The 17656-nt window shown below is 44.8% G+C and overlaps 3 non-coding genes across 3 annotated transcripts; all 3 read right to left on the bottom strand.

Moving 5' to 3' along the window:
- Nucleotides 1-136: 136 nt before the first annotated feature.
- TRNAW-CCA lies at nt 137-210 on the bottom strand. Its single transcript has one exon. It is a non-coding gene; the product is annotated as a tRNA-Trp (tRNA).
- A 14817-nt stretch (nt 211-15027) lies between these two features.
- TRNAY-GUA lies at nt 15028-15110 on the bottom strand. The gene has a single exon. It is a non-coding gene; the product is annotated as a tRNA-Tyr (tRNA).
- Nucleotides 15111-15488: 378 nt separating this feature from the next.
- Nucleotides 15489-15560, bottom strand: TRNAN-GUU. Its single transcript has one exon. It is a non-coding gene; the product is annotated as a tRNA-Asn (tRNA).
- Nucleotides 15561-17656: the final 2096 nt, after the last annotated feature.

Genomic DNA, 17656 nt, shown 5'->3' on the forward strand with positions numbered 1-17656 from the left:
TTCTTCATTAACATCTCTTTGGTTTATTTACCTCCTCTTTCTTTGTTTTTAATCCTAATCCACAGGAGGTAAAATTCAGACTTTAGACTGCTGTTCAATTATTTCAGTGTCATTCTCGATCTAACAAGAATGGAATCACGCTCTGTAGGATTTGAACCTACGACATCGGGTTTTGGAGACCCGCGTTCTACCGAACTGAACTAAGAGCGCTTTCTTTTCATAAATAATTTTATGTGACCCCAATACATCTTGCATAATCGAATAGATATAATAGCCCTTGGCATAGAAGCTGTGAAAGAATAGGCTGCTGGAGGAAGAACCGCCCCAAAGCGGAACGGGCAAGTCAGCCAGAGCAACTTTGAGGGAAGCCAGCTCCTCATCTGACTTTGTTTGAAGGTCGGTGTCGAGGAATGGCATGGTCTCCGGGAGAAAGAAAGCCAAAGGAGCGAAAAGCACACCATCCTAGGTAAGCAGCATCTTTGAAGCGGCATCTCACTCAATATACGCAATTATAAGATAAGATCTGTCTTTTCCGGCCGATTCCATGCCACTCTACTTTGGACCCTCTTGCAGGAGCTCGGACTGAGTCTAGTTTAGGTCCATCCGAGGGTTTGGACGTCACTTCTTCACTTTTCTGCTTTTTGGATGGGTGCTCTCCCCCGAGTGAAGGCATAAGCCGTAGACAGTCACTAGTTTGATCGCTATGCCATTCTCGGCAACGATGTGGTGATAGCTGATCGACGAGTTGCTTCGGTCTACCTTGTTGAATCATCTACATTGATTGAGGACTCGATGTCAGAATGCATTCTTCGATACCCTGTTGTAGAAGTTTTCATCTAGTTCCTGTAGCTAGTCGTAGATGCATATTATAGCTGCTATCGGATCAGAGGTTCGGGGGATTTTTCACTTGATTATTTAAAAATAGATATTCATTTCATTCCTGTTGGATCTCTTGCTTTCAAGTTCTTTTAGTTTCTATGTAACTCAATCAGGACGTAGATGTAGATACGGATAGGGGTCAACCGGGTAACCAATCCCGGTGGCTGGATGACTCCTTCACCCTTAGATCGCAAGACTAAGGCAAACGAGGCGGAACCTCGGTGGCGTGATAGGCTGGTTCTCACCAGGGTCAGTCCTATCACAAAATTGGAGTTTCTAACCTCACTCTGCTTGGTAAGGCAGAGCCCTATGTTAGTCACATAGGCACCCCCCGGTTTCTTAGTGAAACTCATCAAGGTGAGGGTGGGCTAGCTTATAGCTATTCTATCACTCAGGGATCCAGAATGGAGCAACTGGGGGTGACGCGGAAGCCACCCGGGTGGGGCTGGTAAGATATGATATCAAGCGGTCTAGAATAGAATCGAAAGCTCAAAAGGGAAGTGAAGGATCAGTTCCTCCCATGCAATGTGGCATGGCTCGCTCGTGACTCATTGAGGAAGGGGCACGGTTCGAGATTATGTGAAGGACCCTAATGCTTAACATAAATAAGAGGACAAAGTCTTCCATTGAATGGCTGGTTTACAAACCTGGGCTCAGACGTAAGTCAGGAGAGGATTGAGCCTCTTGGTGGACTACAAGTTGAAGAGTTCATAATGTTGGGAAAAAACGGATCTGCCATTCCTACTCCCCAGTTATGTCATCCCTTACCTATGATTCCATCCTAGTTTTCGCCGCCCATGGTTCCGAGAGACCCAATTTATACAGAATGAGCACCTCACCCCTTTCTTTCCTTGTAGTTGGAGTTGGGCAAGATTTCACTTGTAAATGGATTGGCTTTAGATGCGGCTCATAACCACTGCTTGTGAACAGCTTGACTCCTGCTTTCCCGGCTACAGTACAGATTGTGCCAAAGACAGCTCGCTCCTGCTCAAAAATCACACAATAAGCCAAGGCAAGGCGGCCAGTTCTAATCTAGCTATTTCAAAACAAATTCTCATCTCAGGAAGACAGATCGAACTATTACAGATAGAACAGATAGATTGGTGTAGGCTCTAAGCCAAGCCGCCTATCTCGTGTGCTATAAAATACACAACGTACTTTCCCGAGCCTTTCTCAAGCTATTATGTCTAGTCCCAGGTACAAAGAGGTGTATATATAGCGTTCTCCTTCCTGCCTCGACCCTTTCGGCTAAGAGGAAATCCGGAGCGACAAAAGCGATTCCGGTCTCCCCACCATTCATTTGAAAGGTATAAGGCACGCCATTCGGTCCTTTCTAAAGTAGTAGTAGTGGTGGCTATCTCCGAAGTCTGGGATCTATTCCAACTTTACTTCATGTAAATAGTTGATAAGATTCGTGAACCCTGTTGAGTCCACGGGAAGATCTTCTTGTTCGGATTGCTAGCTTAGCTGCCCTTTTGGATACTACAATTTTCTTTTCATTTTACAGTTTACATCCAGGCCAAGTCCTTTTCTGCCTGTGGGAAACCAAGCAATGGATTCTCCCTGTGTCAATGTTATGGGTCCAATTCTAACTCTTTCATTGCTCTCTCCAGAAGCTTCACTTGCGACCTTATGCTTTCTATCCTAAATAGAGAAAGAGGGAAATAGGTCGTCAAATCAAAAGACGAGGCTGAGCGTTAGCGATGGGCTGGGTAACGAAGGGTGAGTGTCACGATGGTGCGAAGCAGAGAAGGAAAGTCAAGGGCTTTGTGGGCTAAGGGATCTCGATATGCCCCTTTAGATAAGAGTCAGTAGGCCTAGAAGGCTCCTATGCCAAAAGAAAATGCTCTACATGACTAAAGTCAAGGCGAACGGCATTAGTACAGCTGTTAAGAAGACTCTCCGATGTTGACTTTGTAAATTCATAGGCCTTTGTAACCGGTAGGTTACTTTTTACATAGAATTTCTAATGGAACTACCGTCTATTGTATAGGGCTACTATATTCATTTGTACTCGTCTACTAATGCCGGTCGGATTAGCTACATCGGATTGACTACTACCCTAGGATGATAGGACCAGTTGGAACGGCTTCTTCTCTTTCTACCTACACATCTCAGAGCTCATACACCTGCGCATCTCACTAGCGTCCTCTCTGTCCCGTAAGCATTTAGGGTCTTACTCTCTCTTCTCGGTCAGTATATTCCCCTAATCTCTCTATCATTGGCATTGGCATTGGAATAGCCAACAATAATAGGTAATGAACTCCTTGGGATCGAAAGAGAACTTTTGCTTTGGTCTCGAGGAATTGTTGAGCGAGGCTGACTTTAGAGGTGTAAGCACCGCGAGTCTCAATCCAGTCAAATTCCTGTTGGCTCATAACTGAGCGAAAGGCATAATAGATTCTTGCTCTTCTTAGCCTTGCAAATGAGGCGGTTGATAGACCCTTCCTGTCCTAGTGGTATGGTTAACATAAACTTCTGACTCTGAGGCTAGCTCTAGGACAAGCGGAGGTTCTTCTTTCTCCTCTGGGGTTAAGTCCAATACTAATGTGTATCTTTCTGCTTTATTCACTTCCTGAACAGTTTCTGTGCCCATTCTGGATTGAATACCTGTATATCTTGGTAAGATTAGGGTCAACGGTTTGTGCCTGTCTATTCCATCCATCCCTTCGTGGAGTTAGGGCGTGTGATGTGTCCTTTCCGATGCCCTCGGCCGCATTTCGGAATCAAAGAGTCATGGTGCTTTAGTTGTGGGTTAGCAGGGATAAGTTGGACTGCGCTAGTAGTTAGGGTGGTAAGATGAGCACCGCGATCGAAGGGCTCACTCTATGGAAGTCCTCTCCCACTTGAAAGCTAAATAAGGACACAAAGAATTGTATTCCATTCTTAGCAGAGGTTCCTTCCATCTAATCCCTCGAAGTACTTCGCTCACCTTCGAAGAGTGAAATGATCATTCAAAGCAGACTAACTAAAGGCATAGGGCAAAGGAGCTTAGAAGGGTGAGGGTGGCGGAGGGAATAAGGTATGAAATCACTTAGATAGAAGCATGTTGGATGACGGCCCCTATCGCTAATAAGAGACTGAATGGCAACAATTATGGATTCATAAATTTGGAGAAATAAGGTAATAGAAGGCTAGCTATATGCTTAACACAGCTAGTTCGAGAGCCATCGAAGTATCTAACTGCGCATTATAGCTAATCTGTCTGAGCCATCTCTTTTGAAGGTATGACACCTGCTAGGTTGACCGCGCCTCGAGGGAGACTATGGTAAGGTCGGATAGATCGAGTCTTTTGATACTCTTATTCTTAGGATTGGGCCCCTCAGTAATGAAAGCTATTGAAGAATGCCTCCCACCCGAAAGAGAAGAAGACATCGAGAAAACAGGGTGGCTCTCAAACTGAAACACATGTGGTAGGGTCTCTCTTTGTGAGCATACCAACCCGAGTTGGATCAATGAGGATGGTGTGATCTGACCTCTCAATCGTGGGTTTCCCCGTTCGAGGACTCCCTCGCCTTTGTCTTTCCTTTCGGCAGAGAAGAAGACGGAAAAACATAAGGGGATCTTTTTTTTAAACTCCAAGGAGGATGGGCATGACAGAGTTTGGCAAGAATCATCCCTTCCTTTTTCAAAGACGACGAGCCGCCCACCTTCATTACCTAAGATGAAGAATTCTCACCCATGCTACGAGTCTGCGGTCAAGCGCAATCTGAGATCCCTCGTCGATAGACATGAACCAGGCGAGTCCGAATCCCTTTCTGTTTTGTTTTGTCAGCTGATCTTACGAGCTTTCATAGAAAGCCTATATCTTATAGCGCGTACAAGAAGAAGTGGTGGACAATCTTCTCTGCGCTCTTTGACCTACCATAGATCCTTAGTGGTGGACCGATCGACCTCAAGCCCTATCGTCAAAGACAGACTCTTTTAGTGCAATGAGATAGGTACTTTCAAAAAGTCAGTGGTAGGTTGTTCTCGTCAAGCAGTAAGGCGACAATCCAATCCTGAGCTTCGTCAATAGGCGTCCAATCCTGGGAAAAAAGTAGGGTAGAATCGCCGAGTCGTCTAGCCTAGTAAAAAGCAAGAGCCCCTGCCTCAACTCCACAATCACAATCATTTGTAAAGTAAAAAAGGGTGGTTTGCTCGTGCAATCTACGATAAATTCGTTCATTCACATGTTTTATTTTATCTGTTTGACTCAGAAGGAGGAGAAGACGAAGCCGAAGATACAGAAAGAATCGTCTCCAGCGCACCGATGGGAGACGGGGCCCCCGCAAGGAAAAGTGCTGCTCTCATAACCGACTGTTTTTAATCTTTTTATGGATGTGATATATCTGATGTTCAATTCTGTCATAGGGGCTGCTGCACACTGATATAAATCAAATTGAATTACGTCATCCGAGTGAAAATCAGACGATTCCACAGTTTGACCTGTCTATTAATGTCACGTCCCGCCTGTGCAGACTGACCTTTCTTTCATGACACTCTCGGCCATAAGCTGTATTATGTGTTTTCGCTAGGACCGACTTCTTTCGGGGCTACTCTCCTCCCGCTAGAAATGTAATAATACATCGAGAGTCTAATCCCGTGGCCCCCTCCGGCCAAATCAGTTCATTTCGCTCTCAGCGACCGCTCTTCGTTTAGGACGGACCGCTCTTCCTCTTCGGGTCCTCCTTGACTTATCTTTCTCCGGTCGTCCCCTCCGATCATGATCTACTTACTCCCTGTGATATAGCTTATGTTCAATAGGATCGAGACTACTCTAACAAACAATTGAAAATGAGAGGCAAGCAGGAATTGAACCCACTAATGGGCCAGCGCTTGGCGTTTACTCTAGCCCGTCTTTATAGGATAGATAGACCTATTTATTCAGTTGTCTTTCCCCTTACCTTATCAGTAGATCGGTGGAGGCCCGACCCTTGGTCCGACCTTGATGCCATAGTTTGGAGGGGGGCTGAGCAGTGGGTTGGAAAGAGTTGTAGAAAGAGAGGAATCGAGATAAAGTGCACTTTCCCTTGATGTCAGTCTATTCCAACAAAGCACACAATAAGTGAGATGAGCCTGCCAGCTCCGCCTTGGCCCTATGCCTTTTGGCCAGCTCGTCTGGACTTGGCTTTGACCGGTCTGCCCCCCTCTTGCAAGGATTCGACGCCTCCACTTGATGCTTTACGCCCACGCTTCGTTCAGGCAGCGCTACTCGGATATGTCTTGCCAATCGCCAAAGCAGTGCTACTTCCAGGATTTTTTTCGGCCAAGCTCGGGAACCTTCCCTTTAGTGAAAGGCTCTATCCCGGGACGAAGATAAAGAGGGGGGGAAGGCCAAGTACGAGATCACAGGGATCGGGCTGGAGCTTGACAAGAGCGATACAGGAAACCATACAATCGAAGGCTAGCAAGAAGAAGCAAAAAGATAGTCAAAGCTCAAGGGATTCATCACGAAGGCAAGTGCTCCAGCGGAAGCTATCAATTCAAAGGGAAGACCGGGTAGTGGTAGTTAACCGGGGGAGGGAGCAGCTCATCCGTCAGGATGGGATCCCTCTACTTCACGTTTTTGGCTTATCTTTTTATTGCTCAGACGCTTCCCATTGTCCGTCTGGTTGATGAAATAGGGGTTCCCGGTGAAGAAGAGGAGAAAGAAGACCTCAATCGTAAAGTAAGATCATATATCCTTTACACCCTGTCACGAACTATGATGGAACTGCCCGGCTAGCCATCTCATATGCTTCACACATGATGTTCGATTGCTTTCATAGAGCACATGACTATCTTCCAATCTAGTCTCGGTGGATGCTTTGCTACACACCCCTTTACTGGGACTGTCTTTGGCAAAGCCCGGTGATTGTATAATGGATACAGCTCATTGAGAAGAAGGCTTTCCCTCTTTCCTGTCCGGCCAAGTTTGAACTTCGATCGCTGGAAACTCATGCTTTCAGGCTTGCGTGCTTGTTCGAAACTCTTGATCTTCTCTCTAATCCCCATGCCATGATAGGAAAAATGGACCTCAATAGTAAGAAAACCCTGGAACAACGGAAAGGCTTCTCCCAAGGGAGATGGTCCCATAGCGTCTATCAGAGTCTGTTGATTGCCTTTTTATCTTTCTCCTCCTTCCCCTTCCATTCTATATCAGCTAGCTGGAAAAAGGGCTGTCCCGATGTGACTTGTCATCCTTGATGGCGGTCTTCTAACTCTTATGGCTACTCCATGCGGCTAGCGCCTTCCCATCCGAGTGACATAAGCCTTCCCCTGCAGTGAAGTTTCTTCCGCTTGAAAAAAAAAAGCATTTCTTATCCATCGCTCGTAGGGGTACTACTTCTCTCCTACTATCAAACCATATCGAAAAAGGAAGTCTTTCTAGCACTGATATGGCTCATGCTCCATAGCCTACTTAATTAACCATGCTCTCGTTCGTGCCCCATGTCTTCCATAAGTAAGTAAATGGCTCATAAGACAAGCAAGAATTCAAGCATCATTTCCAGGCACGTGTAAAATCAAATAATAAGGGACGGTCGGGATCGGTCTTTGTGCCTATGGGAATAAAGAACCTGGCCTTCGGGCAATTCATGTCTTTCTTTGATTTAGTACTACTTTAGTTTTTCAAAGGAAGATATTTTCTTTCCCTGCAGTGCTATAGTGCGCTTGGACTCTATCTCCGCTCCGCTGTCTGGCTTTCATGAAGAAAGATTGAAAGCGTCCTTATGTCAAAGATGTTCGTGTACTTTAGAAATAGGACTGCTCTTTCTAGGACTGTTAGCCCTGGTCTCTAGCCACCTAGAACTACCAGAGACTCGATCCACCTCAGGAACATTCAAAAGACTAAACTGGAACTCACTTATTGTCTCATGCCACCTCGGAAGATAAGACATATTCTCAGACAGAAAAGAAAGGACTTACCACTTGGCCACACTAAGAAGCCGGAGTCTGAGCTAGTAGCTAGCCCCAGGTATAGAACTGGAGTTCTCTATCAGGGAATTCCAGGAGTGAAATAGCAGGATTTTTTTTTTCATTGGATAGTGGTGCTACATGGAGTTAGGAAAAATAGGATCTCATGTGGAAGAAGGGCTAGACTGAAAGAAGATCTAAATAAGACAGGATTGTGACCTAATAAGCTAAAAATTCCGGACTCTACTCTAAGAAGTAAGCAAGCGCTACGCCCCTTGAAAGCGAAAGCGAGGAAAGGCTAATTGCGAAGAATCCTGTTATCGAATTAGCTCTTGCTGCGCCTTGTTCTCGAATAAGCTCTTTGAAACAGGAAAATAGCGTATCGTATAGGATATAGGAATGGAAAGGTATCGATTGCGGGCGGCTTTGAACCGGAGAGTTCTAAGGATCGTTGCGTAGGCCTCTTATCTTTGCGGGTGGATGCCCATGGAAAGCTGTTAAAGCAACTGACACCGGTTAATCAATAGTAGTGAGATCCACATCCCTGTCCCCTTCTTGAACAACCTATTCTGTGCGTGGAAGAAAAAGTTGTTTTGCTATAGCACCAAGTTTTATCCTGCAATGATCACCATTTACGCCGCACATAATCGTCTTATAACTGTTAGGAATCTTTCTTCCCATCGGGGAGATCGATCAATTTCAATTTCTCATGCCAGCCCATGAGGGATAAAATCATTCTTAGTTTTGCCGCTAGTGAAGAACAACATTTCTCGAAATAGAGGCGACCGAAGGGAGGGAAAAGGTCTTCATTGATTTCGCCCATAGGTGGGATCTAAATTCCTCCTTTTTGACATGCCACTTCCAGGGAAATGCTATTTGCTAGTTTTCCCAGAGGAAACGATCGGCCCATCGATACCGTATGGAAACAGGAACAAGAGAAGAACGAAGCCCTACATCGCTGTCTTCCGGGGTATTGAGAATGTGGTATTGCTTCGCGCGGTCTCAGTCTCAGTAGGTTGCTAGCTTCCTTGCTCCGATATGAGTTGATAAGTATCCGGGGAAGTCCCCTATAAGGCTAGTCCCGTTCCACTCTTCTCTCAATGTCAGTGCTTGGGGATCGGGTACAGCGAGATCACTTTTCAGCTTGTTAGTCTGCTATGCATGAAAGCAAGGAGGAGTTTTTCTTTAATTACTCGGCGGTATGTGATCAATTTGTATACAAGGTCTCACATGTAGAGATGCCCTACCCATAGAGGAAGGAGTTGGTAGCAGACAAGTCATTCAGCAATGAAACTTCCATGGCGTAAATAAATGGATCTTTCACGAATCTGTCTAGAGAGATCTATATTGCATAGATAAGGTGCCTATCTCTACACGTCCACAATGAGATCAATCAGAAAAGCAAAGAAGGAGCTTTCTTGGAAAGCCTTGGTATGGTCCACTCGATGAGTATCCCTGGAATTTACCTTCCAAATTGTAAAGAGAAGGTCTTACTCCCTACCGTTGAATGCGTGTGGTCAACTGTGTAATCGAGGAAGCCAACATTGACTGACTTTCATGGTTCAGATTCGAAAGAAGAAAGAGTTTGGGATGAAAGTCCGAGCTTTGCTATCAATATTTCGTAGTTATACCGTTGATACTCTTCTTTGAATAACTGACCGACGGCGGAATGGTAAGCTTCCTCGTTCGCTTTCGCGGGTCAAAGAAGATCAATATGTAACATAACGGAAATGAAAGCTAAAATAGCAACATGAGATAGGAGAGAGTTGACCCAGGCAACGCCAATCTCGATTCAACTACATACAGTTGGTGTAAGGGGAGAACAGCTGTTGAGGAGTCAAATCTTTCTAAGGAATCTCCTTTTCACACAGACACCATTATGAACAATTCGTTCACTTTGCTTTGGCTTGATGGAAGTCACAGTATTCCTCAAGCTTTGTTCCTATGGCTTTCGATTCTGGATTCGGAACAGGTTTGATAAGTCCTTTGCTAGATGCTATCTTGTATACCACGCCCAGTGGGGAAGATATATTGCTGCGTAATGACCGTACCCTAAAGACTATGTACATCTTAACTGAACAAGTACTAACACTAAGAGAGTCACCTGTGCTCAGACAAAGGGACTAGGAATATAGATAATGGTTTATTCTTTAGTCGTATCCAGAAGGCATTCTATCGCCATAGGACTACCTTGTTAGAGGTAGTGCCTATCTATCCCTTGTCATAGCAGGCCTCATCCGTGAAGGCTAAGACGTGGATGCACTCTAGGGCGCGAACCTTTTCTTTTTTTGAAACTAAAAACATAAGATGATAGGCCGAAGTTGGAAATGAAAGGTCCCGAGGTCCATAAAACAAAGGCATTATAAGCCCAATTATCCGCCTTAGATAAGAATGATGACCTAAACGCGTGTATAGTGCTGCACGACTGGTAAGATAAAGGAGAGCCTTCCAAGTGTGCATCAGACTAGTAAATAGATTAACTACCAGCTAAGCTAATAGGATGGTGGCATAGCAAGGAAGTCCCCCTCAGAGAGGTGGGCTGGGTATGAGCGAGTCGAGACCATGGATACGACCTTCTCAGTAGATCGCCAAGGTGAGACTCTTGAATCAAAGGTAGACAGCCTAAGAGGCTTCATTCCAAGGGGCAAACAGTAGTTTATTCAAGAAGATCTGGGCCCCACAGCCTAATAGAGTAGAGCGCAGAATACTTTCCCAAAAGATTGTTTTCTATTAGTCAGAGAATCTCAGAAGCTAAGCTTTGATTTGAAAAGGCACTGCTCTCACCGGCGTATGTGCCTAGATTAGGTAGGACTAGCTGCTTAACCGGCCACTTGACTCTTTCCTACCCCTATGGGAAGCATGAAGGAATTCTTCTATGACTCTAGGCGAAAGGCCATGGATCACTCTTACTATAGAGAAATCCTTTCATTGAACTCCTCGTACTAAAACCTGTCCTACACCATGGACTCTACACTACATACTTGATTGACTGGCTTAGTAGACCGACACCAATGTGCTAATTCTTTTATTGGTAATGGTATGTTTTGTACGTGGATACCACGAGGTTTAGTAATTGATATGGAACAACAGACTTAAAGTCTTGAACGTTCTACGAGGACCGATCTATCTTCTGCTCCGTAGGTACATGTTAGGGCGCTTCAAAGTTGTTTCATTTCAATTTCAAAAAGGGTGTTTATTAGCGGCATTGGCTTGCGCCAAATTTGCTCATTAAAAAATCTTCTTCAATGTCTGAAGTTGCAATTGTACTTTTTTTTTTCTCTGGCTACTGATTGATACATAAATACCTTTTACAAAGCAACTCGCACCGCACGTCGCGAGCAGTGGGTTGCCCTGTTTTGGCTTACTAAGTCACGTGTAAGGCTTGCATATTGGAGACTCTTATCAGTCAGTACAAAGCCAGCCAGGCAGAAGAAGAAGGATTCTCTTCGAGGTGTCCATCCGTGCCAATAAAAGAAAAAGAAAGAGTTCAACCCACTTGAAAGAGGAAAAGTACCGGAAAGTACGGATTCGGGTTCATCCCTCAATCAAGCACTACTTGAAGGATAGATTCAACCATACGCCTAGATCGGAAGGAGTACGCTCTAAGAGCAGCTTTCCCCGCTCTTACCTATGCATTCAAGCTCACCTAACTTGGTTCTAGTGTTGTGACTGGTACTCTACCAAATCAAGAAATTCTTGGATTGGTTGCTTCTTAGAGAGCAGCTCTTCCGACAGCTCGTATTCATCCCTTCCCCATGAGGACAATCAGCCCCTTGCTTTCATTTGAATATTGGCCCTCGCGCTTCACGGCTAGATTGGAGTAACTCATAGCTAGGGCTTTCTATTTCAGAAGGACGGCTTCTACTCCACTGAGCTCATCGCCCCTTTCTATCCCTTGAGTGAGGTTGAGGTCAGAATTCTCTTATTTAAAGAAAAAAAGGAATCTCTCTGACAAGGGCAACGGCTGGGAAAGAAAAATCCCTTATCTATCTTTCTTTTATTGTCTCAAAGAAATCCATTCCGGAAGCGGAAGGTCGGCTTGGCCTTGCGTAAATCAGATATCTTGTCCCAGGCTACTCTCTTCCCTTGTAGGGTACGCTCCCAAGAAGATCAGGTGAGCCCGAAGACCGAATCAATGTAACTTACACTTTTCTTTGAATTGAGGCTGTTATAGAGGCAAAGGCTTTTGCAATTCCAGAGGGCTCTCCCTGCAGGCTCAATGTATGCTATAGCTCCATAAAGTGTGAGTTTGGCCTCAGGCAGGATAGAGAGAAAGCTGTGAGTTCTCGTTGTCCTTCGACCCCTTCCTTTGGCCACGTCTACCATTTCATTAAGTCAGTTCGGTAGCTAGGTCAAGACCCAGCCGTCACATCAAGATCGTAAAATATAGATGCTCACCAACGGCTGAGAAAGTGAAGCCGTTTGGCAATTCGTAATACTCACCAAAGCGTTCCTTGAACAGGGTTTATAGTAAAGAAGATATTTCATATCTCAGAGCATCAAATGCTAAAGTCAGATCGGGGTCGGGTCGAGGCAAATTTAATAATGGTAAAGGGCGCCGCCACCACAGAGCATAAATGACTACAACTGCCAGAGGAAGTAAATCAGAAGAATCATTGAAAAAGAAGTCCATCTCATAACAAATCCAAATTCCCTCCATAAAGAGATTCCTGCACGGAGTAGTTACTTACAGAATCTCAACCTATTAAGGCTCGGTGCGGTACACGGAACATCTCAATAAAGACAGTAAAAGCAACTACTTTCAAGCATCTCGTAGTTGAGCGGTACTGCCCAGTTCCAACATGGACAAGGACTGCTGAACATGGATAGAACGAGAGTCGAACTCGCATGTCTCTCTCTCTTGCTATCCCCTTCCCCTGCTATGCTTCCTTCCTCCCTACCGATCAGTGAGCAGCACTACTGTTTTATCAGCGGTCTTCTCTCACTTAAAAGTCTCCCAGACCCGCCTTCTGTACTTGGAAACGAGCTAACAAACGTTAGCGAGCATATAAGAGGGCATGAAATAGCTCTACCGGGACTTCTCCTTATATATAGCTTTTAGATATATCTCAAGATAGCTTTGAACTACTTCCACGCAAGGAAAGATAGTACGTACTACCAATATCAGGGAAAGCAGACTGAGATACCGCTTGAAAAAGATAGATGACAGGTATGTGTTGAAGCATATCGAGAGAACGAGAACTGAAATGAACCATATCGAGCACTGGTCTCACTCTACAAGTTAAGTTCGATGAGCTCCTAGCGTACCTGTGCCTACTATCTACTTAGTGTGTGTGCTTAGGGAAAGCAAGTAAGCTGAGCAGTAGTGGGGTCAAGGGCGATCCCTTTCGCCTTTGAGCCTCTTCCTTCGAGGAGGAGATAGAATGGACCTGATAGACATGCCTAAGACCGGAGCCTGTCTTGTGAATCAAGTTCGAAGGGCCTATTCGTATTCATTTACGGTTCCCGTTTCATGACTAGATAATGGTTACCGAGCAAATAGCAGTTGAAAAGGCTGTAGCTGCATCAAAAGCGAAAAGAAAGGGTGGTCAATCCGATCCGATGATTCGCCCCTAGAAAGGGTGTGAGCGAGAGGCAATTCTTTCTCTTTTTTTCTTATCTGGGAAGGCCAAGGGTAAGTCGGCATTTGCTTAAGATAGGGGTGTCCGCGGGTGGATCAGAATGAGTCCTGCGGTGCACCTTAAATATTGGTAAGTGGGACTCATTAGAGCGTATTGGTCTTTCAAGCACCTGGGGCTTCCTTCTTTGCCAATTCCAGTTCCGAGTCAGGTCGCACCAAGGCTTGTTGTTTTCCTAAATGCCTCAGGTTTTTTAATTCCGTATTCCTATGTCCGTGACCCAATATCCATCCAGCTTGTCAAGCTTTTTCGTTTCATCGAGTGGGCCTGCACATCACTAAAACGAGGATAAGCACCCCAACCTTAGCATCCTAAAAAGCAAAGTCAAATCCATTTTTGAAGAAAATAAATTCCTGATCTATTAAAGAAGTATCAAAAGAGTATCCTTTATTAGTATTAGTATTAGTACGACCACATCCATGATTCTGTCTTTGCGAAGATTGATTACTCACGGCACACACACTATATCTTCGATGATTTCCATTCCCCTTGGTTATATTCATTCCGTTAGGAATTCCCAAAATGAAGACGCGCCGGCTTCTCGCCTACTCCTACTACTCTTTCGACTTCTACTTTCGGCTTAACCCCAGTGCTTCCGTTCATAACTGCACCATACGGATTTTCAATGCGATAAGATCTTGTGAAGTAAGGTTTGAAGTGAGTGATCCCACTTCTGATGTAAGTGATGCTATGTGCTCTTATCTGTATGTTCTAACTGCTGTCCGTGCCCCCCTTTGCTCTGGGTTTTGCTTCCGAAAAGGGTCTTAGACCCCCGCTTGGGAAAAGCATGGTTCAGGTAATGTATCTACGCGAGCCTGGTTTAGTTTCTGTCCATGACAGGCCGAAAAACTTTTTTCAATCCATATGTAGAAAAAGGGACTTAGGCAAGCAAAAAAGGAAAGCATGTGGGCCTTTGAGTTTTTACCTTAGATTTAGATAAGGTCACTTCTTTTTAGGAAGTCTCTGTAAGGCTCTAGCGTATAAATAGCTTTCTTCTTTTTTTTTTTGGAATGCCTTCGTCCGAATCTTTCAGGAGTCTGTGTAAGCTTAGCAGTTAAGAAAACTCCTATTGTCATATTCTCATAGGATTTCCAGTGCAAGCCCAGGTAAATCCCTTCCCATCATAGAAGGATGATATGTGTACGGGATCAAAAGGCGGATATGCTGGTTAAATGGTATCTTTCTTCTCCTTTTCTAAGATTATAACCTTAGCAAAACGGGTAGAAAACACTTTTCCAGTATATCTCAGCCGGTGTCTTGTATGGACACTGTTGTTGAGTTGGTTGGCTCCATAAAGGAGTCCTTCAATCGTCTTGTAAACCGTTATGTACCCCAGATTCAAACTATTCCCCTTGAACAAGGGATGAAGTTTGAACCAACCTGGAAAACTGTGCCGACCCACTCTTTAACTCAGAGGGTATGGATCGAAGAATTCGCAAGCCCCGTGCTACCGGCTGGAGCCAATATGCTGACGTTATCTTTATATCAATATAAATCTCCCGCACCTATCGGTACAGCATCCTCAAACCTTAGAAAAGATCCAATTACTACTAATACTAATGGGCTTTACTCAAGCTAAGCTATAGGATTTCTTTCTCCCCCTTTCTCTTCGAAGAAGTCTACAACAAACAAGTGGGAGAGGCAGGATTCGAACCTACGTAGAAAAACTTCAACAGATTTACAGTCTGTCGCTTTTGACCACTCGGCCACTCTCCCCTTCCCGGGCCGAGGCCCCCCTCCATCAATGGGTTCTAAGAAGGAGGGATAAAAACCTGAAATAAAGCTTATTGATTTGATTGAAGGGAACTCAGACTCTTTTTTAGCTTAGCTAGCGTTCCGCTAGTCAGTTCATAACAATCTCTGTACAAAGGGCAAAGCTTCTACGACAGCTCCCCCCTAGTCGCTTCTGGCGAAGCTGCGAGTTCATGAGCAAGTGAATTGAACGAACCAAGTTCCTAAACTAAAAAAGGGAGTAAGAAATAGAAAAAAAAGAAACAAGAAACTTCCCACTTTGGATGTCCCACGATTCTGCTAGTTTAGAAACTAAGGGGAAGGACAGGGGTCGCTAGGTCAGAAAAGCTATAACTCCAAATTCTCCCCAAGTAGGATTTGAACCTACGACCAGTCAGTTAACAGCCGACCGCTCTACCACTGAGCTACTGAGGAACAACGGACTTAAGTTAAGGAAGCCGACTCTCGTTCTTTGGACACCAACCTATGACCGAACAAAAAAGGGTTCGTCACTCTTTTTCACATACACCGGGATAAAAGGTTACGATAGCAAGCCCCTCCTCGGCCGGAGAGCCTCCAGGACAAGGGGGCGGCGGTCAACCATCCACTCTCGAGATTCATCTTTATCAATCGATCTCCGCGTCCTGCCAGTTCGCTAAGTAGACTCACTCTCCCGAGGGGCAACAATGGAACTATTCCTGCCAAAAACAAGGGACCTACTTCTCATCCTAGGAGTTAGCAGGTATGATTGCCTCTCTGTCTGTCTCTCCGAGTTTATACTACTAATTAATAAGTAGCACTTCTGCTATTCAATCATAGAATCGATTCCGATCAAGCTGAAAGATGAAAGAAAAAAGCCCTATATATATATATTTATTCTTTATTAGTAAGCTAGCGCCCTGCAATCAAAAAACAGCGCTAACGAGCAAGAAAAGGCCCCTTACTATACTATAGTAGTTAGTCTTTTTCAAACAAAGGAAAAATATCTGGGCAAAGACATACGCTCAACTCAACCAGAAAGCGACTACGTTCCTCGGCAGACAAATAGGTAGAACAACATCATATAATTGAATTAATAAAAAAGCACTACTTAAACCTTTCATTGAAATTATTATTATGATTCCATTAGTTGATATGGAATCGCTCAAAGTCAGAGCAAAAGTAATAATAAAATAACATAAAAAATAGAAGGGCTCTTGAATCGGTTTCGGTTGGCTTGGTTTCTTCATACAGCTGGGAAAAAAGACAGATCCTTCACTCTTTCTTTTGGACTTGATCCTCCCCGATTGAAAGCTACTTGAGCTTGCCTATTGGTCAAGTGGCCTGAAGCTCATCTAAGGATGTCAGTCATAGTTGCTTTCGCCCTTGGCCTGAAACTTCAACCTGCCATAAAAAAGTGGCATGATTCTAATTGCCCGATCCTATGGTTTAGAGGTGGAACGCGGATCCTGCTCCCGTGTGGTACGATCCGGCTTATACTTGTACTGATAGCACGGGTACTTTGCTTCCTTGTTGGCTTGGGGCAAATCCCTTCCCTACACTGAACGGAAGGTCGGTACTAGGAATCTATCAAAAAGATCTGGTCCGGGGAGCTATCTCACGAACTGAACTTCTGAATATTAGCTTTGCAACTACGTGCTTCGAACCTTTCCTGGGATTGTTGTGCCTGCTTGTCCTCATCGAATTGGAGAACTTTTTGGTACGCCCCTTCCTCTCTTCTTTTCGAAAAGTCAGACTCTGCTCAGGGAGTAATCTTAGATCGGGTCGTGCCCCCCTTCCATCACCCTCGGGGGAGGAATCATTCCATTCAGCAGTCCTACGTGGGTCAGTGAATGTCTTTTATGAAAGGATTAGACGGTGACAACTAGTGCTGTGAACAATCCCTATCATCAAATCTCTGAGCTCAGGAAGTCAGGTTAAGACGTCGACTTATACAGGGTCTTGCCCGAGGAGATGAAAAAGAATTCCTGTCTTTAGAAGTCAATCCCACTAAACTACACTTGTACGCTTGACATGAAAAGTAGAGGCAAGCGGAGTCAAAGGCCTCACCTCAACAGGATAGAGGCTGCTCCTGGAAGCGGAAGAAGAAGTCCAGTATTGAACGGCAGGACTTGAAGCAGACCGGACACTCTCGCCTCACATGCTAATCTTCCGGTCCGCTGATCTACTGCATCGGAGAGCGTATCGCCTTACTATGAATTCTCTGACCCAGACTTGGTATCCATGTTAGGAAGTCAAAAACGCTCCTTGCCGCTGCACTAATTTCGTTCATCAGTCAGAAAAAGTCGGGATTCGATCTCCACGAAAGGCTAAAGGAACATAAAAAAAGCGAATCATCTTTCTCCACCCAATTAAGAACAAACTCCAAAGCAGTCAAAAAAGAAGGGCTTTGCCCCCCTTCAAAAAATAGATCAACAAAGATATCTTGCAAACCCTGTAAGGTTTCAACTTGTGAGTCTAGATGCCCCGGCTGAGAAAGTGAAGCCGTCTGGCAATACGTAATACTCCCCAAAGCGTTCCTTGAACAGGGT

This window comes from Vigna unguiculata, unplaced genomic scaffold (assembly GCF_004118075.2).
Source record: "Vigna unguiculata cultivar IT97K-499-35 unplaced genomic scaffold, ASM411807v1 contig_543, whole genome shotgun sequence".
NCBI classification, from domain to species: domain Eukaryota; kingdom Viridiplantae; phylum Streptophyta; class Magnoliopsida; order Fabales; family Fabaceae; genus Vigna; species Vigna unguiculata.